General features: G+C 43.7%; 1 protein-coding gene across 5 annotated transcripts in view; it reads right to left on the bottom strand.

Moving 5' to 3' along the window:
• The window catches only part of PRDM16 (PR/SET domain 16), a 474,533-nt gene that overhangs the window by 309,962 nt on the left and 137,638 nt on the right, over positions 1–26,933 (bottom strand). Inside the window, exon 2 of one of the 5 annotated variants that reach the window (XM_060276168.2) lies at positions 8,855–8,906. The exons of the other annotated variants lie outside the window; for them this stretch is intronic. The gene's annotated coding sequence lies outside the window, so the exon portion shown is untranslated. The remainder of the gene's footprint in view (positions 1–8,854; positions 8,907–26,933) is intronic. 5 annotated transcript variants of the gene reach the window in all.

Genomic DNA, 26,933 nt, shown 5'->3' with positions numbered 1-26,933 from the left:
TTGCTGAAGGGTTGCCATCTTTTACCCATCATGCTCCCCGCTCCATATATTTGAACTGAAAGTTAACAGCCCAATTGGACAGCTGCTAGCAACATTTATGATAGCGACATCGGCATCATCATTGATATCTATCTATCTATCATCTATCTATCTATCTAGTCTGTCTATCTATCTATCTATGCAAGTATTAATAATAATGTTGCTTCTGAAAGCTGAGAAGTTGCACATGATTGAGAAATCTCAAAAAGCTTCTTCTTCTTTTATGTCTAACCCTTACAATTCTGACCGTGGCATTTCTCCTGTAACAGAGGTCAGTGCAGAGAAAGGAAAAACCACAGCAGAAGGAAAAACTACAGCATTTATCAAAGCAAATTACAATTGTTACAAAAGTCCACCAAGACCCTAAGCAATATTCAGGTGGACCGCTGATCTAGGAGAAGCACTGGATATTTTTTTACGGCTTTCAGGGATGTAAATTCTTTCCTTTGTAACTTAATGGAAGAAACCCAAAGTCAGGGGTCATAGACTTCTCTCTCGCTTGGACACAAATCATTTTGGATGAGGGCTGAGCACACCAGGAAAAAAGAAGAAGCACGGAACATTTCACACCTTTTGCAAAACAGTGGGGGGAATAGTGAATTGTGTCCTGTTCTTGGTTTCCAAGTGGAGCATAGGGTTGCAGCAGGCCGCTGCTTCTGTCTAAGCAATCACTCCAAAATGCTTCCAGGCAGGGAGGGAAACCTGGTTCAGTGCCACACAGAACCATAAAGAGAACATATTTGGGGAATAGACTTAAGGGAAGACCAGAGACTTGGTCAAATCTATCAATTTCAGCGTGGCTTATTTTTCACTTTCTCATTTTTCCAATCTTAAGTTCAGCTCTCTGCATTCCTGCATCTAATTGTTGTTCAAAGTCCTTGTGAAAATTTCCCAGCATTTTAGCCTGTATTTTCCATAATACACACACTTCCCCCCCCCCAAGTATAATTCATTTCTGTATGCATTTTCGTGAATGCACGTTGGCACGTTTACACACCCTTTCCACCAATACACATGCATTTTCTTCTTGCACACATCACTTGATCAGAAAACTGTGCTGCAAAGTCCAGAGAAATGTGACTTTCCAGGGATAGCTGTGTTTCAGTTCAAGAACAGCTTCGGAAAGTGAAAATTAGGTCGCATCCCATTAACATCCAAACTGAGCCAGCTTTCCGCTTCTCTCTAGAAGAAACTACATGCAGCTGTAGGCGGTGCTGTGAGCATGCTGCTTAAGTAAGAAAATCTGAACAAAGGAAGCCAAAATTCTGCAATGAGAAATTCCTTATTCTGCAATCCATGTTCGTTATGCCAGAATTAATGATTCCACAAACTCTGAATCATTTATCTGATTATTATTTTTACATCTTTGGGTATCTATCTTGCTTTTGAATGCCATGGGGTAACCTTGGGCCAGTCCCAGCCTCTGAGCCTCACCTACCTCACAGGGTTGTTCTGGGGCTTAAATGAGGGTGCTTGATTGTATACGACAACAGCAAGTAGAACGTTACATGCACAGAAACAGAAAGAAGAGAAGGTGTCAGTGAAGGAAGAGTGGCTTCTGAAAGCAATGGACTATGCAGAAATGGCAAAACTGACAGTGAAGTTATGAGATCAGAATGATGGATATATTTTATGGAAGAATGGAGGCTTTTGTGAACTATATTATTATTATTATTATTATTATTATTATTATTATTATTAATTATAGCCAAATGAAAAAGCGGGCAGGATTCAAGATAAAAGCAGTGGAAGAAAAATGAGAAAATTATTGCATTTTTTTTTTTTTTTGCAATAGGTAAAGATACAACGCAGTAGAAAATGTTGGAATAAGAACGCTGTGGAGGTGAGGGTGGGAAGTCAAGTTACGTAATAATGTACTTGATTTGAAGGTTATTTTGAAAATGTTATATATATATATATATATATATATATATATATATATATATATACACACACACACACACACACACACACACACACACACACACATACATACACACACACACACACACACACACACACGGTGGCTTATTTTCAAGGGATGTCTTTTTCTTATTATTATGTGTCCAGCCTAGCCTCTTCCTTGGCGCCCTCCAGGACTGCGCCTATCACTATGTCTTATTTTCGGGGTATGGCTTATATTGCGCACATGTTTAGAAATCCTGCTATGGCTTATATTATGGGTATAGCTTATTTTCAGAGAAACAATGTATGATGTATGGGTATATATATATATATATATAGAGAGAGAGAGAGAGAGAGAGAGAGAGAGAGAGAGAGAGAGAGAGCGCAATGACAAACCTAGACAACATCTTAAAAAGCAGAGACATCACCTTGCCAACAAAGGTCCGTATAGTTAAAGCTATGGTTTTCCAAGTAGTGATGTATGGAAGTGAGAGCTGGACCATAAAGAAGGCTGATCGCCAAAGAATTGATGCTTTTGAATTATGGTGCTGGAGGAGACTCTTGGGAATCCCATGGACTGCAAGAAGATCAAACCTATCCATTCTGAAGGAAATCAGCCCTGAATGCTCACTGGAAGGACAGATCCTGAAGCTGAGGCTCCAATACTATGACCACCTCATGAGAAGAGAAGACTCCCTGGAAAAGACCCTGATGCTGGGAAAGATGGAGGGCACAAGGAGAAGGGGACGACAGAGGACAAGATGGCTGGACAGCGTTCTCGAAGCTACCAACATGTGTTTGACCAAGCTGCGGGAGGCAGTGCAAGACAGGAGTGCCTGGTGTCCTCTGATCCATGGGGTCACGATATATATATATATATATATCGTGCTTGATCATTGAGCCACAGACCTCCCCAGCCCTAGGACTAATGATAAACAGGAAGGCAGGCCAGTGAGGTCTGGCTCAGGGCAGACTAAGGTTGGTGGAGCAAGTGCCCCATTTTATTGAACAGTCCCGCTTTCACTGCTCTCAAGAAGCACCCGAGTGTAACAGCAAAATAAAAGCAGGGGCGGAGAGTTGGCCAATGGCGAGAGCTGGAGTGCATGTGGGAATTTGGCTGGTCTGATGCACTGTTGAAGTAACAGAATGTCTACCAATTTCATGTCAATTGGACAGAAATAGCCAGAGCTACAGGCCGAAGTAAGCAGGATGGGTCTCCCTTGAAATCCATGGGGGAAGGAAGATAAAATCCAAAGGAAGGCAAGTGAAATGAAAGTGAATTGAAACCAGAATGGCATCAGAAACTAAAATGAAAAACATTATTTTTAAAAAATAAATAAATAAATAAAAATAAAACACAAACTCCTAAACTTTGTTCAGATTCCACCATCCCCTGGCTTAGAACCAAATTACCTCAAGAAAGGGTTTTGAACACACAAGACCACAAGGAAAATAAAATCTGCAGAAGAAAAGTTTATTTACTCTGAAATCCATTTATAAAATTTCTCCACAACATTACGTAAAAGTGGGTCGTATGGATTTAAAAGAGAGAGAGAGAGAGAGAAAGAGAGAGAGAGAGAGAGAGAGAGAGAGAGAGAGAGAGAGAGAGAGAGAGAGAAGGACTTAGAGAAGCAAGGGGAGGGGAGGCTCCGCGTGCCTTCACTTTCTAAAGATTAAATTAAGGTATTTTCTTTTATTAAAAGGATTTCTGCTGGTGGAATGGAGACTAAAGCCTGTAACAATATTTCAAAGTGTTTTTAAATGCACATTTTCCCCTAGTAAAAGCAGCGGGGAAAGTGTCCAAATACTTCTCTTCTAAATGCCAGTATTATATTTCTTGTGAAAGTTGAGTTCAGCCAGGCATAAAATATATTTCCGCACAGAAGTCTTATTAGAATCATTAACCAGAGGCTGCTGTCCAGAGCTAAGCATTACCTTTTCACTTGCTTAACCTTCTCTCGATATTCAGGTCGTAGACATGCAAGATGTGTCAAAACCCAATAGGATTGGAAATTCAGCTTAACTCTCTCTCTCTCTCCCCACCCACCTGATTCTGGAAAATAACACTGAGGACATTTAGGGGGACTCCAGACTGTTGCTATTTTCAGATAGGATTCAATCACTTGCCGCCAAATTCAGTTTGTGCAATTATAGTGCCGTGCAGCAAACCCACTTCCCCAAGAGATGAGGCTTTTTTTTGTAATAAGAAAAGTGGTGGTAGAGTGTGGAAAACAAACAGAATTAATGCTAATCAAAGAGCCAATGTCGTCTAATCGCCCTGTAAACAGATCAGGATAAATGCTCAATAAATAAGTTGTCTAGAAGTGCCCTTAATTTAGATCATTTAATCATGATAACAGGCTCCGATAAAACCTTGGATCTGAATGCAGTTTGGCAAAAGTATTAACAGGACAAATATGCTGCAATCGTACGCACACAGGCACACATGCGAGCCCCACTGAACGCAGTGGAATTTAGTTTGGTGGAAGCATGGTTAGGATTGGCACAACATAGCATTCTGTTCTTTATTTATTTTTGCTTTGATTCTGAGTAAACATGGACAGGTGGAGTCCTCCAGGTGAAGTCCACTGGGATTTCAGCTGAAGGGAATTACAAGCTATTTGCTTTACTACTCAAGAAGAAGGGAAAATGTGTGTGTGCGACTATTACTGCGGGAAATCAAGGAGCACTGCAAGTTGATTAGTAAACAGCAACAACAACATAAATTAGGATGCATGCCTTCTATTGGATAGACGGATGGGTTGCTTTTTAAAATATAGCCAGTTTGGATGCTTCGAGTACAGAGCAATTTTCCCGGGGGCTCTGAGATTATTAAAAGATCAATTTGCATTTTTATTCTTGGACCACAGTTCTACTTCCCTGGAAGTAAACATCCCTGCGTTCAACAGGACTGTCTTCCAAGCGGGCATGCAAGGCTGCCGTTCTCTGCTTACATGGAAACAAATGCATTCAGACTCAGGAGAACTTTCTTCTAGATCACCACGTTCGTGGAGTTACACCAGAAGTGTCCTAAGCAGTGGGTAATCCATCGTCTTTCTACTTCAGCCCCCCCCCTCCCCTAATTGATATATGAGGGCAAGAATGGCAGTCTAAATGGCTGCTGTAGGTAGGGTGTCCTGTTATCCTGCTATAAAGTTGCTATTCGGCACAATTATTAAAGGCATGGGAGCCCTGTTCAGTTTCCCACCTGGACACCGTAATGCTCAAGATGTCTCTGAACATCAGCTGCTGTTGCACTCAAGTGCTGGTCATCGGCTTCCTAACCAGGGAGGGGGGGGGAGAAATTCATTTCCTATCACATTTACAGGCAAAACCTACTTAATTCACGCTTCCTGAAAAAGCGGTGTAAACCAAAAACACAGCTATCCTTCGAAATCTGGACTTCGGGAGGGGGGGAGATGAATATCCTAGTGTGCATGTAAATTAATGCAATGTTACAATGCATGTGGAAAAAATGCATCACATTAGAGAAAATTGCTTTGCAAAAGCAAATTTGTATATTATGTACTAAAATGCTGGTGAATTTTCAGGAGGATTTCTTTTTTTAAAAAAAAATATTGCACTCCGATGCGGAAATATATAGACCTCAACTTAATGTAACACTGCTTAGAAAATTTGGGTGCTAAGCAGTATATAAATAACTGAATTAAATAAATGATTGGGGAAATGCATAGCTGCCAAGTTATCCCTTTTTTTCAGGGATTTTCCATTATGCTGAATAGGCTTCCTCGCGAGAAAAGGGAAAACTTGGCAGCTATGGAAATGAGAAACGGAGAGAAACCAAAACTGACAGATTAATCCATCCCTGATCTCATCAGAGGCATCTGGTTGGCTACTGTGAGAACAGGATGCTGAGCTCGATGTGCCTTTGGCCTGATCCAGCCCCTAGGCTCTTGTTCTGTTCAAATACTGCATGCCAGGAGGTTGAACAGTCGGATGCAGTGCATATTATAATTTCTCCTCACCAGATTTTTCAAAAATGAAAATTGAATTATTATAATACCTATATAAATTCAAGCAGCGTCATGGATTATACGTGTCAAAACAAAACTGTCAGAAAATTCCCTTCTGAGAAATTTCAGCTCATATCATATGGGGGGAAAAAATGTTGCTAGTTCAGAAAAAAGTCTAAGAGATGCTCCTCAGTAAATTATTTTCCTGGGAAATCGCAGCTCAGGTTTAGATTGCAGGTCTGAAATAAATGTAGGGGAATCCCCACCCCACCCCCCAGAATATCACCTTCTCTTAAAGACTGAATCTCCTGCTTCTTTTTGAGGAAGGAAAATATAAAACTATGTTACTGTATTTGTTAAAATTGCTACAAGGACACAGGCACATATATTGGCAGATGTAGATGCCCACAATGGGGAAGAAAGTCGATTCGCTTCTCATTTAAATATGAACCTACCTAATTCCTGCTTTGCAACACAATACGTGAACTAAAACACAACGATCCTTCAAAATTCGCACTTTTCTGAATTCCGCTATGCAATTGTCCAACCAAATGATGTGTACAAAAAATGCATATGTCAGGGAATAGCTTGCGTAACAAGGCATGTATTCTTGAAAGTAACATACCAACATGCATTATGTTAGGGGAGATTGCTTTGCGAGAATGTAGCTATCAAGGGGGATTTGGACTAAAATGCTGGTGAATTTTCATAACAACAACAACAACAACAACAACAACAACAGTAACAAACTGATGTGGAAATGTAGGGAACTTAAGATTAGAGATATGAGACATTAAGAAATTGTCCGATTTCACCGTCCCACAAACAGTACACGCACATACAATGCGCATAGCCTCACTAGCAAAGGGCCACTATAGTGAACTGCCAAAATGACTGACTTCTGAACAGTGGCTGAAGACAGATAAGCAGAGAGAAATGTCTGAAGTGGGAACTCGCCCTCATCCAACCCTTACACCATGATGAAAATGGACGCTACGTAATAAATTCTGGAGCTTTCTCATAGAAACGTTCATTAGCAATTTGGAGGAAACACAAAAAAAGGTTCAGAAACCGCACTGGGTTTTTTTGGGGGGTGGGGTGGGGGGAAGCATACACATATGAAGAGGAGAAGGAAGAAAAGACACAGAGAAATTGTGCTATTTTCTTTGGAAATGCTGCCATGTCAGCTTTGATAAAAGCATGGACAAAGTTTCCAGTTCAGCGAGAAGTTCTTTCAGGTGGAAATGTACGAAAATAATAGAAATGGGAAAGAAAAGAGAAAGAAACCGGGGGGGGGGTTGGAGCCAGGAAAGGGGGGGGGAGAGATGCAACCTAGCTAAAACTTGGAAAATATTCCCAAAGGGATGGAATGTGAAGGCTTTCGAAATATTATATGAAAGATGCTGAGCAAATTAGATTTGTCTCCCCTTTGGCCTTCTAAAGAAAGAAGAAAGAAAGAAAAAATGGCAGATAGTGTAAAGTATGCCTTTGAATCCTGGCCCTCAAAACTCCAGGGGAAAAAGAAGAAGAATAAAGAATTTGAAAGTCTCCCCAAAGAGAGCCTGCATTGGGAATTCGCATCCCTGCCAAGCGCAGGCATTGCCTCTGTTGTCATTGCCTCATTGTCATTCTTCTCACTTGCGGTTCCCCGGGGTCCAGAGCAGGAGTCTTGGCGCTATTAACATAGTAGATTAATAGGGTGGGCTGGAGAGGGGGCTAAGGCATGTTCACAAACATGCTAAATATTAAAAATAATCGATAGCAACTTATATCTCCTAGAGGGCCCTGCACAAACATACCCCCTGGCACTGGGTGAGAGAAGGGGAGTTAGCGGAGATATGAAAACGGACCCCAGCAGCCAGAGGCAGGGCAGAATAAAAGGGGAGCTGGAGGATAAATGCTGGACAGAGGGCTGAGCCGTGAGGTGGATGTCAAAAGCAGAACTCTTTTACAAGAGGGAAGGGATGCATTTTAACCTAACAATGTGGGACAGATTTTTCCCCCTTCCCAGATCAACCACCCACCCCTGCTCGTTCCAAACTTACAATTCCACACACACACACACACACACACACACACACACACAGTGTTTGATAGTTTCACTCATGGCTAACTCGCTTCATCCCTGACATTAGGTTCAGCGGGAGTTTCGGGGCCCAAATTATCGCATCGCTTTGACACCAAAATACATTTGCAAGGGAGGCATTTCCCGAAGCTCACAGTTATTTGCAAAAAAAATCCCATTTATATTCTCCTAATTCATCTCCTACCTACTCTGCCGCCGCTCCCCACCCCAAAATAAAACCTCTTACCACAAAGCATTTTCAATTTGGGATACTGCTGGATTTAGGAGTTTTAGAAGAAGAAAAGCAAGACATTTGTTGACTGTAGTAAGTTGATTGCTCTAAAATGAATTGGCAAGAGCCTAGTTGCGGTGGTGGCTTTCTTTTGAAAGATCTTTGTGATTTGTTGGGGGGGGCATCCGGAAATTCTGCAAATCCGCTGAATTTCTAACTTCTGCGATATTTTTAACTGTGCAACATGTGCCACATGGGGAGTGATCAGAGCTCGGTGAGAGAGACACCTACTTTGAGCTTTGCTTGCACTGTCCGTTAAGACTGGTGGGATGGAAAGCAGGGAGGTCAACAGTAGGTGGCGCCAGAGCCAATGGCAGGCAGAGCCAACTGGTGACACTGGGGCTAAGCAGGAGGAAGATGGCAGGCAGTGCCATTCCTTGACTGGTTGTAAGGAATAAGGCAACACAGGTTAGGACAGGCTGAGATTGGCGGGGCAGTGCCCAATTTGCCCTAATGAACCAAGCTCCACAGGTGGCAGGTGGCAGGGTATGGGAAAGGAATTCTCTCTGCCTTGAGATGCTGAGCAGCCGCCACAAGTCAGAATAGAGAATGCTGGGCTAGTTGGACAAAAGGTCTGACCTGGTGTAAAGCAGGCTTCTATGTTCCATGTCTGCCCTTCAGATGTTCACCACTGAGAAAAACAGGGGAAACCCAAATGTCAGGATCAGATCATGACTTAACAAAAAAACAAAACCAAATTATGTCTGGAACTATCCGGGTGAATTTCCTAGTTCTATGGCGCTGTGGGTTAAACCACTGAGCCTAGGGCTTGCTGATCAGAAGGTCAGCGGTTCGAATCCCTGTGACAGGGTGAGCTCCCGTTGCTCAGTCCCAGCTCCTGCCAACCTAGCAGTTCGAAAGCACGTCAAAATGCAAGTAGATAAATAGGAACCGCTACAGCGGGAAGGTAAACGGCATTTCCGTGTGCTACTCTGGTTCGCCAGAAGTGGCTTTGTCATGCTGGCCACATGACCTGGAAGCTGTACACCGGCTCCCTCGGCCAATAATGCGAGATGAGCGCGCAACCCCAGAGTTGGTCACGACTGGACCTAATGGGTCCCTTTACCTTTTTATTACCTTACAGAACAAGCCTGTCCATGTCTACTCGGAAGTAAATCCCGCTGCATCCAATGGGGCTTAGGTAAACGGACTCAGGATTGCAGCCTTATCAGTTGATACAATGCTACACGTGTCGACTCAGAAGGAAGCCAGTACCTGTATGAATACGCTTAGTCCTGGATGCATTGGGAATGAAATCGGACCCTTAATTCAATCTTAATTTGTCCGAAATTAAAGTGCACAGGGTAGCTGCACGAAAGCGGGCTTTGCCAGTGGTGCCCCCACATGCGTGATCTGATCTTCCCAGGGGAAACATGCCTTGTGCCATCACTGACTGTGTTTAGGTGCCAGGCTGAGACTTTAATTTATTCTGGTGGTTTAGTCAACATCTGCTGTGGTGCTCATCTTTTAATGGGGAGTGGGAGGGCTTCTCCTTCTCACTGCATTGCTGAGTCAGCTTTTTCGGCATTATATCTCATAGAGACCTAGAGTTGGAAGGAACCCTGAGGGATGGGCTAGTCCAACCCCCTGCAATGCAGGAATAGGCAGCTGTCCCTTACGGGGATTGAACCTGCAACCTTGGCACTGTCAGCATCGCACTCCAACCAACTGAGCTATGCATGTCTTTTTAAACTTTTAAAATAGCTTTATTTTGTTGCTAAGTTGCGCTGAAACTTTTTTTCATAGCTGAATGACTAATACAGTAAATACTGCTGCTCCTGCTGATTTCTCCATGGGTGAAGAGACAATACAAGGGGCAGCTGGGCCCTTGGAAACAGGGGGGAGGTATGTTGGAAATGCTCCCTTCCAGCTAAGTGGATCAATTAAGAAGACTGCTCTGCTTAGCAGGAGCTCCAATGGATGGAGTCTGGACGGAGCTATAGATGAAGGACCAACCATCTCCCCCATCCATCCTTCTGGCTCTCTGCATTAGCTGACCTCTTGTCATACCCTGGAAAGTCAATGGACTCCCGTTCTGTCCTGATTCGGTAGACTGCATCCAGAGATAAGCACACCCAAGGCCCCATCTGCACTGTGCATTTAAACCAGTATCATACCACTTTAAGCAGACATGGTCCCCCCCCCCGCCCAAAGAACTGATAACCTTGGGAATTGTAGTCCGTTTAAGGATGCTGAAAGTTGTCAGGAGGCTCCTTTCTAGCTCACCTAGCTAGAATTCACAGCATTCCCTGGAAAGTGGAGAATGGTAGCTTTGTGGATAGGGGTTCCCTAACAAACTGCAATTCCTACAATCCTTTGGGAGAAGCCATGTCTGTTTAAAGTGGACTGACACTGCTTTCAATGTCGAAGGCGGATGAGGCTGTAGAGAGCTCCGGGAAACTGCTTCCCAGTCCCTACAGCAGCTTCCCTCATAGAATCATAGGGTTGGAAGAGACCACAAGGGCCATCCAGTCCAACCCCCTGCCAAGCAGGAAACACAATCAAAGCATTCCTGACAGATGGCTGTCAAGCCTCCACTTAAAGACCTCCAAAGAAGGAGACCCCACCACACTCCTTGACAGCAAATTCCACTGCAGAACAGCTCTTACTGTCAGGAAGTTCTTCCTAATGTTTAGGTGGAATCTTCTTTCTTGTAGCTTGAATCCATTGCTCTGTGTCCGTTTCTCTGGAGCAGCAGAAAACAACCTTTCACCCTCTTCTATATGACATCCTTTTATATATTTGAACATGGCTATCATATCACCCCTTAACCGGTTGGAGCTGCGAGACTGCGACCTGCCGGTAAGCAAGTCTATGCGGAGGTGAGGAGGAGAAGCTGCGGTGGTTGCAGCAAAGTTTGCTCCCTTTCTCTGAGCCCCCGTCACCCCCCTGGCTTTTTTTTTTTTTAATGAACTTATTTTAAATTTAAATTTTAATAAACTCATTTTAAATTTGGGTCGATCATGGGCTGCAGCAAGCGTTTGAGGGAGAAGGAAGAGCCTTTGCCCCTCCCTAAGCCAAAGTTAAAGAGAACAGACCTGCAAAGGGGCAAAGGAGGGAGTGGCCAGGCAAATTCTCAGGCTGAAGTAGAAACCTACAACCGCTTTCTCCCTCTGGAAGACCTTGAAACATCCCATACTCTGAAGGCACAGTGCTCTTTCTCTCAATCAAGAGTCCAAATGAGTACACCAAAAATCAAGCAGACCCTTTTGGCCGAGGAAGCAATGCCAGACCCAGCGGAATGCCTCAGAAGTGAGCAGTTGCATTTGATTATCAGGACTCTTCATTGTATTTTTAAAAAAATGGATGCAATATCCTTACAAGTATCTAACCTCATGCAGAAAGTTGGGAACCCTGAACCCAATCCATTACAAAGTCTACCCTATGAAAGAAAGCCTCCAGTTGACCAACCCCCCAAAGTTGAAAACAGGAGGAAGCATAAATATTGTTCAAATAACCAATTAAATAAACAAGTGTTAGTCCTGCATCCAAAGAAAATCTGCCTTTCTATTTGGAATGGAACAAGAAAATGGCTAAATTTAGAAGGGGCAAAGGATTGTTTAAGCAAAATTTTAAAGATCAAGCACCAACAAATTGACCTACATGCGGTGCTTCCTCTCTTACACCGAGATGGCCTCCTTAAAGTGATACTAGCCTTTCATTCCTCAGAGATTCCTTTTGAAATAGTGCGTCGGAAAAAGACTTTAGCTACAATTAACATCATCCCTACGAGGGTGTTTGTGGACAACACGATTAAACCTCTATTATGCAGAGTTGCCGGAAATACTCCTCCAAGAGCAGAATGCCCTATCATATCAAGAAATGAGATTGACACCCAATCTTCCCAGTCAAATCTACCCCCTCTCCGAACATCTGAGGGGCCTGATCCTGATAATCTGCAAACATCCCTGGATGAAAATGCGCTTATCATCTCCTTTGGTGACCTCCCGCTGAAAGAGCAAGCAGAAACAATACAGAGACTTGATATGCTCAAATCACAATTTCTGCAAGTACATAATAAAATTAAGAACCAAAATAATCTGGTTGCAACGTGTCTGTTGGAAACAGATGACCTCCTTCAATTTAGCCCAATACCTAAATCTATGGTTGCTCGGCAAGCTCCAGTGATGCAGGCGATGCCTGAAATGAACACTGTCCTGCGAGAGGCTTCTCCACCACCCTTACAAATAAATCTTGACCCACTTTCTCTGGAGATCCCAGTGATGGAGGATGTCCCTACCCACCGACATGATCCAAATTATCCTTCGACGCATTCTTCTATGCCGGATCTTGAACCTTCTTCTACATCAGATAAAATAACATCTAACCTACAAATGAACATTCAAAGGAGCTCTCTTTCAATATCTGGTCCACCAAGGGGAACTCGGTCACCCCAACAAACACGGGATGATCCTACTACTATATTACAAGATTTTAGGGAGGATTTGATTGAAGATCCGATGGGCCATATAAATAAAATTATCCAACCTCCAAAGGAAATTCCAGTTAGTGGTACTACCTCTGCTGACCCTTTCTTCACTCCCCTGAGTAATGCCCCTTTACATCTATCAACTTTTTCTGAAAAGCTGATTATTCCAGGCCAAGGAGTTACCTCTAGTGGAACGAGCGTACCAACCTCGCAGCTAAATCATCCCAACAAATCTATTCTGCTAGGATGTTCTGCTCGGTCGCTACCCTCCCAAAGAAAAATTACAGATTTTTTTGGGGCTGAAATTCCCCTCAACTCAGAGCCCCTTCCCCACCTGAATTGACTATCAAATAACCAACCTAAATACCCCCCTATGCTATTTTTATGTTGGAACATCGCAGGATGGAGGGGGAAGAAATTCGATCCTGACTTCTTGAAATTTATAAACTCATTTCAGATAATCCTCCTACAAGAAACCTGGGAAGAGGAGGCGATTGAGATAAATGGTTACGATCTTATTTCACTTCCAGCATGCCCCTCTCCCAAAGGTGGACGTTCTAGAGGGGGCCTGACGATAGCCATCTCCCTCAAACTACAGGCAAAACTCACGCTTGTAAAATCATTTCCTCCCTACGCTATCACAGGCTTGATTTCAGGAGGAAAATTTGAGTTACTGATTACAAATGTTTACTTCCCCCCTGGGGGCCAACTGTCAGATCTCCATCTTAAATGGGAAACCCTCGAGGGTCATTTATCTTCCTGTTACACCAAGTACCCGAACGTCCCCTCAGTATTGGGTGGTGACTTTAATGCTCGTACAGGTGCAAATTGGGAGGCTCTAACCAAGGACAAGTGGTGGGTTCCCTCTGGCCACCAAAACCTGGACCTATTTCCCCTTGCACAGAGACTATCGAAAGATGATAGAGTGAACAAAGCGGGTGTTCTTCTGTATCAACTAATAATCCGTCTAAACCTAATTATTTTAAATGGTAATTGTCCCCCTGATATTCCTGGCGAATTCACCCATTTGAGTACAATCTCAAACAGTGTTCTCGATTATTTAATAGTCTCTAGGGATTTATTCTCAAATTTTCTTTATTTTAAAATAGAAAATGTTCAGCTAAGTGACCACCTCCCCTTGGTTGCCAAACTCTCCTTGGATTGGCAGCCGGTTGAGACTATGCATCCCACACATTTGGGAATAAATGCTGTCGCCCAAGTGAGAGGAATAAAATGGTCCGTAGTCCAGGCCCAAAAATATATGGAATTCTTCCAAAAAGAAATAGTTCAAATTGATATCGTTCCCACGTTAGACTCATCTGAATATAACAATACTTTGAATTTATTTTCCTCATTCATGGAAGATTTTACGTCCTTTTTTACAGTACCAGCACATCGGGTAAATCGGATTCATTTTAAGGCTGGTGCTCCTTGGTTTAATCTACAATGTAAGCAGGCTAGATCTTACCTTTGTGCCATTTATAATGATTACAAATCATCTGGTGCTTTAGTATTGCCTCCGAATTATCAGCAAGCAAAAACTGCATATAAGCAGGTACAGAAAATTGCCAAATATGAGTGGCAAAAAAATCGATGGCAGGCGCTAATTGCTGCCTCCCGATCTCAAAGTTCACGGGAATTCTGGCATCTGGTTAATAGAAGATCAAAGAAGTACCCTTTGACAGTTATCCCTGCCCCGGTTTGGGAATTATTTCTAAAGAAATATTTTTCGTTGACAGAACCTTCTACTCATTCTTCTGATGATTTAATCAAGCACCTACCCATCTGGCCAAATACTGAACCGGATGAAATTTTAGACTTAATCTCCAAACTAAAAACTGGTAAAGCCCCCGGGCCCGATCTGGTCCCAGCGGAGGCCATAAAACTTCACCCTGCCTGGTGGGCAAAAATTCTTGCTGTTATTTTCGATGCTATAAATGCCACTGGTCTCGTACCAAAAACGTGGAAGGATGCCATCATAGTCCCAATCTATAAAAAAGGTTCCCCAGACGATCCGGGGAACTACAGAAATATCAGTCTTTTGTCAATTATTGGGAAAATATATGCACGTTTTCTTTTAACCAGACTTGTTCAATGGTCCGATGAAAACCAGCTGATTGGCCCTGAACAAGCTGGATTTAGACCAAATCATTCAACTACGGACCATGCAATAGTTCTGTATCATTTAGCTCGGAAATATTCATTCCCAACGCGAGGCCAGCTTTGTGCGGCCTTCATAGATCTAAAGGCCGCGTTTGATAGTATACCTAGAAGGTTACTATGGGAAAAACTGGCACGCTGGGGCATAGATGGAAGGCTACTGTGGCTGATGATTCAACTCCATGAAGGGTCGGCTGCCAGGGTGAGGATCACTCCTGCTGGTGACCTTACAAATCCTGTATCTATCAATAGAGGAGTCAGACAGGGGTGTATTTTAGCCCCTTTCCTGTTTAATTTATTTATCAGTGACATGAGGGCACCCTTAGCCGAATCCCAACTAGTCATCCACGCCCCCCGCCTGGCAAATTATAGATGTCCATTGCTGTTATACGCGGATGATGCCGTGATTCTCTCTTTCTCGAGAGTCGGACTTAGGAGGGCCCTTAAAATTTTTGCTTCATATTGTAAATCAAATTTCCTTACTATAAATCAAGCCAAATCAAAGGTTTTAATTTTTTCAAGAAGTCGGAAAACCTATAAGTGGGAACTGGAGGGGAAACCCATTGAACAGGTTCACAAATTTCAATATCTGGGTGTCTACTTCCAGTACAACATGGGCTGGAAGGCACATCTCGCATATACCCTAAATAAGGCCAAAGCTCTTTCGTTCGCACTGTTGCGCTTTTTCTTTTCTGACGGAGCTCTTCATGTCCCATCAGCCTTAAAGGTATATAATGCTAAAGTGATCGCGACAATGGCCTATGCTGCCCCGTTATGGGGGGCCTCTGTAAACCTGATGTCCTTGGAGATAGTCCAAAATCAATTTCTGAGACGTCTGTTAAAACTGCCCCAGTGTGTGAGCAATTCAGCCATTCGCTTAGAATTAAAAATCCCTTCTCTAGAAAACGCCCTATGGAGGCGTATTTTTTGTTATTGGTTGTCCTTGCGACACAGACTTTCAAAACTCTATCTTATCCAATGTCTCTGGCGAGACAAATTCGCTAGCCCATGGGCAGAGAAGATACATACAAAAATCGTGTCCTATGGACTGTCTCCATCGGACCTATTGAAACTAGATCTCGCCTCGGCCAAAAGAACACTTACGCAAAAACTAGATGAGTTTGATCTCCAACAAAATGTCATAATGGGAAGTGGTACATGCTCACCGCTGAATCTTGGTATACGGCTTACACCGCAGATTCCATCTTATTTGTCATCTTTATCTGTTGCGGCCCACAGATTTGCTTTTACTAAAGCAAGATTTAACGTTTTTCCATCCAACGTTATGGGCAATAGGTTTACTAAAGGACAAATTTCAGCATTATGTGCATGTGATAACAAAACTATAGAATCTCTCCATCATATATTATTCTGTTGTCCCTTGCACACGGACTCCCGGACCAGATTTCTACTTCCCTTAATAACAGAAAGTTTGACTGAGAACTTGGAGTCTCAGTTAACATATTTGCTACAAGACAGCGACCCTAGCAGAACACTGCTAGTAGCAAGATATTTGGTTACAGTTCTCTCATACAAAAGGAAAAATGGTTTACTTCATGATTACTGAAAATCTGTTCTATTACCCGATTTATAGCGGAAACTTGTCGAAACAAATGTACTGTTCCATCTATTTTATCCAAGGAATTATTGCAAATTATATCTGTTTATATGTATTGAATTTTTAAGTCCTTTTTAAACTTTATTTACTCTTGCTTTATTTTATCCTGTCTTGCCCAGTGTTTTTGTACATTGTGTTGCATAAGATTATATTGTGGGCCTTTGGCCGTAATAAAGATTTCATTTCACCCCTTAACCTTCTCTTCTCCAGGCTAAACATACCCAGCTCCCTAAGCCGTTCCTCATAAGGCATCGTTTCCAGGCCTTTGACCATTTTGGTTGCCCTCCTCTGGACACGTTCCAGCTTGTCAGTATCCTTCTTGAACTGTGGTGCACAGAAATGGACACAGTATTGCAGGTGAGGTCTGACCAGTATTCCAGGTGAGGTCTGACCTGACCCCCAAAATGCTCCACTGAGGGTTGGGGGCCTATTCTGAAGGCTGTGCCTAAATATCAGGCTCAGGGCCACATGGAAATGGGATTGCAAGGTAACCAATAAGTACACAGGATAAACTGACACAGGCACATTCTCTTCCCTCCTATTTCAAATCAATTCAGTTTTTATTAGCTTTCCCGGGGGGAGGGGGTGTGCGGCGGCCAAGGAAAACAAAGCACCCACCTGTTTCAAAGAGTCCTTTTCCAGCTCCTCATCAATATTTTGTGCGCAGAAAACCCTAGAAACCCCATCAAGTTTTGTTTTATAGTTCAGGCTTTCCCAACCTGCTGCCCACCCCATGATGTCATTGGACCAGCTAGGATGGCCAACAGCAGTGTGGGATGGTAGGAATTGGAGCCCGGCAACATTTAGAAAGGACCAGGTTGGAGAAGGATGGCAAAGAGGACTGTGAAAATGTGAGAATGCCACCAAGCGTTTTCTCTATGGATGTTGGCTTTGGAGGAGGGCTCCCTATTCTCTTGCCTTTAGAACCAAAAATTGGCTTTTGCCACCAAGTCTGCCTAAAGCAGACATAGGAAGCTACCTGATGCTGCCAGACCAGGGTCAGACCATCTAGCTCAGTATAGCTGACCCTGGCTGGCAGCAGCCCTGGAGGAGAAGCCAGGCATTGAAGCTGGGAGTTCCGTATGCAAAATTCAAGATCAATTTGAAGCTTGTGGCGGGGGGTGGGGTTGCGAGCCAGGGTAGGATTTTAAATTCTGCACTGAGAAATGACACTTGAGCTAAGTCGTCGTTTCTTAGAGAGCATGTGTGAATCACTTTTGAGGAAATCTAAGCTCTCCCACCGCCACAAAAATTGACGAGTCTAGCAAAGGTCCTCAGGTAGGTTTCGACCAATCTTAACTGGAATGCAGAGTAGTTTTAAGTCCATGACCTACATCTTCTGATGGGACACATCCGGTGTATGCGACCGAGGTTAGGACCTGCACCCAAGGTTTGGTTGACCTTCACTAGGTAGCAAACCTTTAGTAGTGTAAAATCTACTTTTTTGACATAATACTTTTTTTGTTTGTAAACAACCAGTACATAGTGCTCATTTCCCCCTACATTTTCCTCTTGCTGTTTTGCTGAATTTGTTTTTTTAAAAAAAAGTTTTAAAGATATTAATTGATTTATTTAGTTGTAAGTTGTCTTGTAAGCCACCTTGGTACATTTTACAAAAGTGTGGATCATAAATATTCAAATAAATAAAAATGATAAATAATATACCTTACGCTAGCAATAATAATAGCAATAAAGATACCATCGCCACCCACTGTTAGGAGGTACCCGGAGAACCTGGCTCTGTTTAAAACTAGTGCATTATTCTAAAAAGGATTATTTATATGCAAAAGGCTCCAGGGACTCTTCAGGGCCTACTGCATCCCCTTATTTCCTCATTGCTTTAATATTGCCTCGGGCTGGGTGGGATGAAATGGCTAGCAAAGACGCTGTAATTTTGATCAGAGCATGTTCCTTGGGGTGGGGGGAGGGTGGGGGGAGAAAAGAGGCTCTTTGTTTCAAAGAAATGTGATTTGGCCTTTTCCCTCTTTCCCTCTCTTGCTTGGTTAATATACTACTTCCAGTCGCCCTGGGGCTAGGAAAGGTATTCCATGGAATGGCTGAAATCTCTGTGCCCCCCCCCAATACCCTTCCTGACACACACACACACACTTTCCCCCCACCCACCCCCTAAATCTTAACCGACTTCTTTCCACAACTCATGGCTAAGCACCACCTAAGCTGACAGTAGGAACTTGAGATTTGATTTCACCTTTAACTTTTCAACAACGGAATACCCCCCCCCGCCCCCAAATGGAATATGTGAGCACGCTAGTCCTACTCAGAGTAAACCAATTGAAATCAATGGGCACGGCTAACTTAGGTTCATTAATTTCAGTGGGTCTCTTATGAGTTGGGCATAGCTGGACACAACTCATGGGAAACTGCCTAATATCTGGCTGTTTCATATCCTCCAACATTTCTCCAACAACAACAACAACAACAACAACAACAACAACAACAACAACAACAAAACTTTTATTATTTATACTCCACCCATCTGACTGGGTTGCCCCAGCCACTCTGGGCAGCTTTCAACATATATAAAAACAATAAAAAATTAAACATTTTTTAAAAAGAACTTCCCTATATAAGGCTGCCTTCAGATGTCTTCTAAAGGTTGTACAGTTACTTATCTCCTTGGCTTGGGGGTCGCATAACTCCACACCCTCCAACATTTCTCCGATGAAAATAGGGACGTCCTAAGGGAAAGTGGGACATTCTGGGATCATATCAGAAACTTCTGTAAATCCAAGACTGTCCCTGGAAAATATGGACACTTGGAGGGTCTGAGATTTCTGTGCCTCTTGCTGATTTGCCACTGGGCCATTTTCAAGGTACCTGTGTTAATTCACAACACCCTAAACAACTTGAGCTCAATGTACTGCAAGGAACATCCACCTTGATCTCCAAGACTCTCGATACTTCTGGAAGTTCCTCATTCTCTTGAAGGTCCATTTTGCCTTCAGTAGGGACTGAGCAGACTCTGTCCTGCAGAAATCACAGTAGAGGTTTGGCAGAAACCATCTGCCCCTTCTTTCAGATGTCTTTGAGAAACTTAATCAAGACAGGCCTTTGCAATATGAATTTTCTCTTTTGAACCAACCAGTATTTGTTGATGTCTCATTATAACTGTACATTGCATGCCACCTTGTCGTACTTTTTCTTTAAATGAAAGTGCAGGTTATAACTGCTTTAACTAATAAATAGTAAAACAAATTGAACAAGTTCCTTGGTAAAGATGGGAGGAAGGCAACGAACCCCGTGAAGACTAGAAAGTGCAGGTCTGGCTGTGAAACTGACTAGCATTCAAAGGAGGGCGAATGCCACTCCAAAGAGCCAACACAAACCGCTGCAAATATAAGCTGGCAAAGTTGCTGCAGATCTCTAGTTTTGTATGGAGGATGTGAAGAACTGGAATGGATGGAAAAAAATAGATCTCCTTATGGGACCCTGCAATTGGTAGACACCCACCGCACCCTGGACCAAAGAATAGCAGACTGGCTGCAATGTCTGCCTTGTTGATCCTATCATGGAAAGGGTATGTAGAGTTGCATCCAGCTAGACCATACTCAGAATAGATCTACTGAAATTAATGGACCTAAGTTAGTCAGCTTCATTAATTTCAATGGTTCTCCACCGAGTACCCTAGAACTGGACACAATCTATAGAATCTTCTTTTCAAAGCTGCCCAGGGAGGCATGTCTGATGGGTACTTAAGTCTGCCCCCACTCTAAAATAATCAATTGTAAAAATACTGAGATGGAAAGAGGAAGTGGAATATGAAACGTTGAAGAAAAGGCAGGAACGCGAGAGGTCAGTGAAGCCACTGAAAAAGCAAATAGTGGGGTCACTTGTCCAAGCTCATTGTCAAGTCTGATGGTACACCTCAGGTGACACATACCCACCAAGGAGCGCCTAGCACATTTCAGTTGGTTGTCTCCAACTCAGTTTTATTGAGAGTACAGTGGTACCTCTGGTTGCAAACGGGATCCGTTCCGGAGGCCCGTTCGCAACATGAAAAGGCCACATCCTGAAGCGCTGTGTCTGCACAAGCACGTGATGCAATTCAGCACTTCTGTGCATGCGCAAAGCGTGATTTAGCACTTCTGCGCATGTGTGCGCACCGAACCCACAAGTAAAAGACGTAACCCACAGCGGACGTAACATGAGGTATGACTGTAGACCGTTTAAATTCATGGCCCTAAGTCACCCATAACATTGGATACAACCTAATATTTTGAAGCAGAACCAGGACTGGGAAATGAACTGCAGAGCTCCATGAATGGAAGAAAAAATGAAGAAGAAGAAGAAGAAGAAGAAGAAGAAGAAGAAGAAGAAGAAGAAGAAGAAGAAGAAGAAGAAGAAGAAGAAGAAGAAGAGGCAGCTATGCTTCAAGAAGGGAATGGGGCCACAAGAGAGAGAAAGGACTACTTTAGCTAGCTGTGTTAAGAAGATGCCTCCTAATAAAATGGGGAAAATATACAAGTAATCTTTGAAAAGAAGGATTTTTGGCTTGGTCGTAGGAAGTAATAGAGCAGTTACTTATTTAGATGTGCTCCATTGCTATGATCTAGTGCAAGTCTATTCCTTTCCTGCCTCCCGGGTGTGAATAAGCTTCTTGTGAGGTTGAGGGGAGGGGCTTATTTAGACAGGATCCACCCCCTTTGTTTAATCCTGTCAAAGTGAGAGAAAGCAGTGATATTCCCAGGCAGATCTTGTGGGATTTTACCCATGAACAGGATGCTGGTGGAAGGTTGTTCAGGGGAGCAGATACCATGGTTCTGAGCGGGGAATGATTTGCAATTAATCTGGTTCCGTGCGATTCACCACAATGCGGTGCAACAATGATTTTGGATGCCAAAGACATTGCCTGCTGCTCCAGGTTAAGTGTTTCAAATGCACACAAATGTTTGGAAAGGTGACAATATCTACAAAAACAATGTGGGAAGCCATACTTAAATAAGACGAGTCCTGCTGGATCAGGCAAAAGGCCAGACTAGGGCTAGACTGCTATGCCTGGATCAGCTCCTCACTCACATTTACTGTCTCCAGCTCACTTCATCCACTTTCTTGCATCAATTTGCATTTTTAAAAAATAAATAAATAAACAAAGTTGACTTAAATATTCATATGCACATTTCTCCTAGGGAACATAATTCCACTTAAAATGTACAGCTTTGCAAGCAATTTCCCCTAAAATGATGCATTTTGCATTACAGTATTTCTTTGTTTGGTAGCTTTACACACAATAGTGCCTTGGAGTGATTTACAATCGCACACATCGACACACACAGAGATTGCTTTCTGAACTTTCCCCTTTTGTATACAATTTTGGAAAGAGAGAAGCACCACAAAAGAGTGTGAGTTTTCAGGATAGTTGTGTTTCTGTTATTCTGTGTTTCCATGCCCTGTGCCCCAGACTACAGGTAATTCAAGTTTCTAACAGTTGTTGAAGACCTATGGATCATTGTACAGTGGCCAACACTGAATTAGCTTCTGGTGGCACAAGAGAAGGGGATCGGCGATGCTCAAAACTCACATACTCCTCCCCAAAGAAAACTACTTTAAAATATATCCTTTTACAATGTTTACATTTCTCACTTCCCTAACTCTTGCCACCTCAATAACTATCCACACATCTGTGTGTACAACACACAGAGAAGCTGTTTGTGGTGGGGAAAGCAACTTGGGATATGTCTGCGCTACAAATCTAAACATGTTTCAGGTTGAATTAATAGCCAGGCCTCAGATTGTGGAAGTTTTAGAAATGGCTGCTCTACAACGGGGACAGTGGGCTGCAGCAAGAAGCACGTGCCTGAATTAAAACTACAATTCCCAGGACTATTTCAGTGAAGCCACAACAGTTCCTGGCTTTAAACCTGCCCCGTTACCATTCCCTTAAACCGCATGTTATCGAGTCAGTCAGTTTGCATGATCCAAATCTTCATGATCCAAGATCTTCTTTGAACAGGATCAGTTCAGCCAGCTAATGAACTGCTCTCTGGTTATTTACAGGGTTGGTGCACTGACTGCATCAAAGTTGGGTGCGATGGCACCTGAGAGATGCGAGGCATTTGAAAGCAACAGCCCGATACTGTATTGCTCTCTCTCTCCCCTTTCCCCCTCCCCCAAAACCCACACCTCTCCCTCTCTCATATTTCAAACCTTTTCAGCTCTCTAGATTCCCCCCTGCTTCCCTTTCCCCCATTTAAAGAACACCGGCACATTTGAGAAAATAGCTCAAACCAAATTCCCCTGCACATGCCACGTTCTATTGCAACAGTAATAAAGATGTTTATAGTTTTAACCATCAAATAAAGTGCTTAATTCCATAGAGCTTGTCCACCACCACCCCCCCCCCATCCGCTCAGGCCGTTCGACGGCTTCATTTAGCAGGCCGGCGTTTAAAGGGGGGAGGCAAAAAAATTCATTAATTTTTATTAACAGGGAGAGCCATTTGTTCCCTGTGACAATATTTGACTTGTCGAAATGATTTTTCACCTCTGCCATGAGGTGCGCGCTCCATCCATACATCACCCGATTACTCCGAGAGCAGACGGAGTTGCAGTCATTAGCTAGTGAATTAACGACAATCCACAGCACTATTAATCACGCTGACAAAAGCGTTAGCTGGCTGCTGACCCGAGCGCAGCTCTGGGACGCAAACCGTAAGAGGGGAGCGTGCAGAAGCCTAGGAAAGAAAGGGATTTTCCCTGCCTCCCCAACCCACTCCTGCTATGGAGGCAAAGGAATTTATTTCGTTCGTTTATTTGGGTTTTTTAAAAAGTTAAATCGGCACAAAAGCAGCGAACAGAAGCGATGCACCTGCCGTGAGATTGCTACAAAGGTGATAACCGAAAGTGGGTTGGGCAGATTCCTATGGCTTCCTCCCTTTGCAGTGCAGAACCTCTGCAACCTTGGCAAAGGATTGGCAAAGGCTGCTATCTCACAAGACAAGGGTTGTGTCCCTGCTTCACTTCCTGGGGACTACAGGAATTAGCGCCCGGTGCAAGTTTGGCTTCCTCAGAATCACAGTTTTCAATAAAAATAAATAAAGATTTATTTATTTAAAAAAATAAAAAATAAAATGTTCCCGTTCTAATGGCCTAGCAAAGATGGTATTTGTCTGTTTGTTTGTTTGCCCACTTGTCTGTCTGTTCCCAGCTTACTTCACACGTTTGCAGCCAAACGGTTCTCCGCAAAATACAGGCAGCGATAAAATTGTTTGTGTGGAAGATCAGCTCAAACTACCACTGGAAAGTTGCAATGAGAAGGTCTTTGACTGGTGTTAAGAAGCAAAACAAACAAACAAACAAAACCCCTGGGTGACAGGCGGGTCCTTATACGATGTGCTGCCTACGCACCTTGGCCACCAACCACCTTGCCTCAGATGGCGGATGGCGTAGGCAGTCCCAGAAATGGGGGGCTAGGAGGGGAAGTGTCCCTCAGATGCAGAACATAGGCAAATAGAGATGGGAAGGGGCATTTATTGTGGCCGCCGTGTCCGAAGCCATATGGAACTTCAAAGGTATGCTTTGAATTGTGCTCACTGGGTGAACTCGGGCCAGTCGCCATCTCTCCGCCTAACCTACCTCGCAGGGTCATTGTGAGGATAACGTGGAGAGGAAAGGTAGGGATATCAAAGCAAAAATACCTCAAGTAAATAAGGCAGATTTTTATCTGCCAAGCATTCTGAACCTATAACTTTAGGCACACAAAGGCCAGGCCGGGGGGTGGGAGGAGGAATTCAATTCTGTTTGCATTCTAAGGAGAAAATGCACTTAATTCCCGAGCGAATACATGAATGGAAACACAACTGCCCTTGAAATCTGCCTTTCTCAGAATTCTATGCTGCAGTTCTGCAACCAACCAACCAACATGTACAAATCACATCATCCTAAGGGAAAATGTGCACTTTTAAAAAATGCATACGGTAGCAAGCAAGACAGGCACACCACAACGCACTTTATTTTGCGGAAACTTTGTTACAAAAAATGTGCCTATTAGTCAAAACTGCATACAGAAGGGTGTGTATTAAGAGGATATTTGCGCCAAAATACTGGCCGATTCTCATAAGGAACGCCAATTGCTGCCGAAACATGGGGAACTGAATTAATATCGCATCAAGATGAGAAGCCGAAATTGACAAATTCATCCGTCCATGTGCTCACATATTCCTCCTGTCATCAGGAGGGCACCACATTGGCAACCCTTGATTTCTAAGACCTGCAGGCCAGCCAAAAACCCACAGCTTCACTTCCAGTGAAGATGCAACGTTGGTAGAGAGCATCACCTGTTGAACTTCTGCCTTCCATGCAGCTAAAGGAGACTTTGTTAGGAGGGAAAGCAGCAGTTCTTCAACCCTCTTGCACCCCACCGCAGGATTTGATCAGCTCCTTTACAGGTCAAGCATATTTTCTTTTGCTCTACGGAATAATTTTCTGATCTGTTTCTAGTTACTTGCTTTTATCGGTTTAATTCTCCTTTTTTCAAAAAAGAAATAAAGAAAAGGGGGTGGAGGGAGCCGGCGCTGCAAGGGAAGTTAGGTTCGGAAATCCATGATTTCCTGTCAGCTAACTTGAATCAGCCAAACAGGAGGCAAAGTGATATTCCCCTTTAATGCTGTTACTTAATATATAGCAATAAGCAGGGGTTTAAAGCAGGTTTTGGACACAGCCCCACTGGGGAACCTGTTGCTGTGCAAACCCTGTTAAAATGAATTGGCAGTGGGGGGGGGGGAGAGACTGTTCACCGCATGTGCCCACCTTGAAACGTTTGCCCCGGGCTTGCATTCTCAGCAACACTTGATACCTTCCACCGTTCAGAGATTTCAATAGGGACATGTCTTGTGTGTTTAGAGAACACACAAGGATTCGTAGACTCATAAACCCAGGGATTCATTGGGACTTAGGAAGCTGCAGAGTCAGATCATTGGTCCATCTAGCTCAGTACTGTCTGCACTGACTGGCAGTAGCTCTCCAGAATTCCGGACAGGGAACATTCCCAGCCCTGTTTGGAGATGCCAGGGATTGAACCTGAGACTTTCTGCATGCAAACTTGGTGCTGTACCACTAAGCTACGACTCTCTCCCTGCAGGAGGATTGTCCCTTCTCCCAGTTGAACATTACAGTCGTACCTTGGTTGACGAACGCCTTGGTACTGGGACGTTTTGGCTCCCGAACGCCGCAAACCCAGAAGTGAGTGTCCAGTTTGTGAACGTTATTCGGAACCCGAACATCCAACGGGGCTTTCGTGGCTTCTGATGGGCTGCAGGAGCTTCCTGCAGCCCATCAGAAGCTGCACCTTGGTTTCCAAATGTTTTGGAAGCCAAATGGACTTCCGGAACGGATTCTCTTCGACTTCCGAGGTACCACTGTACTGCTCTCTGCCCGCTGTACGTTAAACTGACCATAGCAGCTTGCTCTAAAAAAGGAAGAAGTAATCAAAAGACGCTTAATAGAATGTTTCACTTCAGAATAGTATTTCTTAGAGGCTCTGGGTTGTACCCAACATTACTCAAGGTAGACCCATTGAAGTTAGAGGGTGATGAACTGAAGCCTGTTAATGACAACCTCATGTTCCACTCTTATGGGTCCAAATGGGAAATCTTAGAATCACAGAATTGTAGAGCTGACCCCAAGGTACATCTAGTCCAGCATACTGCAATGCAGGAATCACAGCCCAAGAATCCGTGATAGATGGCGATCCAACCTCTGCTTTTAAAAATGCAGGAGAGTCCACCACCATCCAAGGTGTTCCATTTCACTGCCGAGCTGCTCTTACCATCAGAAAGTCCCCCCTAATGTTGAGTCAGAATCCCCGTTCTCACAACTGGTTCGAATTCTACTGTCTGGAGGACCAGAAAACGAGATTGCTCCATGTTCCATGTGTGACACCACACAGAGGAGGCACAGGGTCATGTATATCGGCTCCACCCCCTATGCCCTCCGGCACTCCTCACCCCACACTCCCTGTTCCATCCCTTCCTACACTGAGCAGGGCCTGAATGAAGCTTGCACCCATGCTTGCTTGCACCCATACAGAACCCTCCTTCAGACATTCCCTTATCAGCTTGGGAGGAGTAAGGGACTGAATAGGTAGGGGAGGAAGGTTGGGGGCATGGCCTGCAGGCACACCACCAGCACCCTGAACATGGACTTCCTGTGCAGACGCATGCTGGTGATTAGGGACAGTTGCAGGGGACATTTCCGAACATGAGCTTTCCTTACAAGACTGCATAATGAATACAGTGGGACCTCGACTTACGAATTTAATCCGTTCCGAATGCACACTCGTAGGTCGAAAACTTCGTTAAGTCGAGTTTCCCATAGGAAAAGCGGTTTCCCATAGGAATGCATTGGAAACCGCATCTAAAAATCGAGGAAACCGCATCTAAAAATTCGTAAGTCGAGAAAACCCCGCATCTAGCCGTGAGTGGGTTTTCCGTCCGG

This window comes from Zootoca vivipara, chromosome 6 (genome assembly GCF_965207765.1).
Source record: "Zootoca vivipara chromosome 6, rZooViv2.hap1.1, whole genome shotgun sequence".
Taxonomy (NCBI): Eukaryota; Metazoa; Chordata; class Lepidosauria; order Squamata; family Lacertidae; genus Zootoca; species Zootoca vivipara.
The sequence above is the reverse complement of the archived record's forward strand: the minus strand, read 5'-3'. Positions and strand labels throughout refer to the sequence as shown.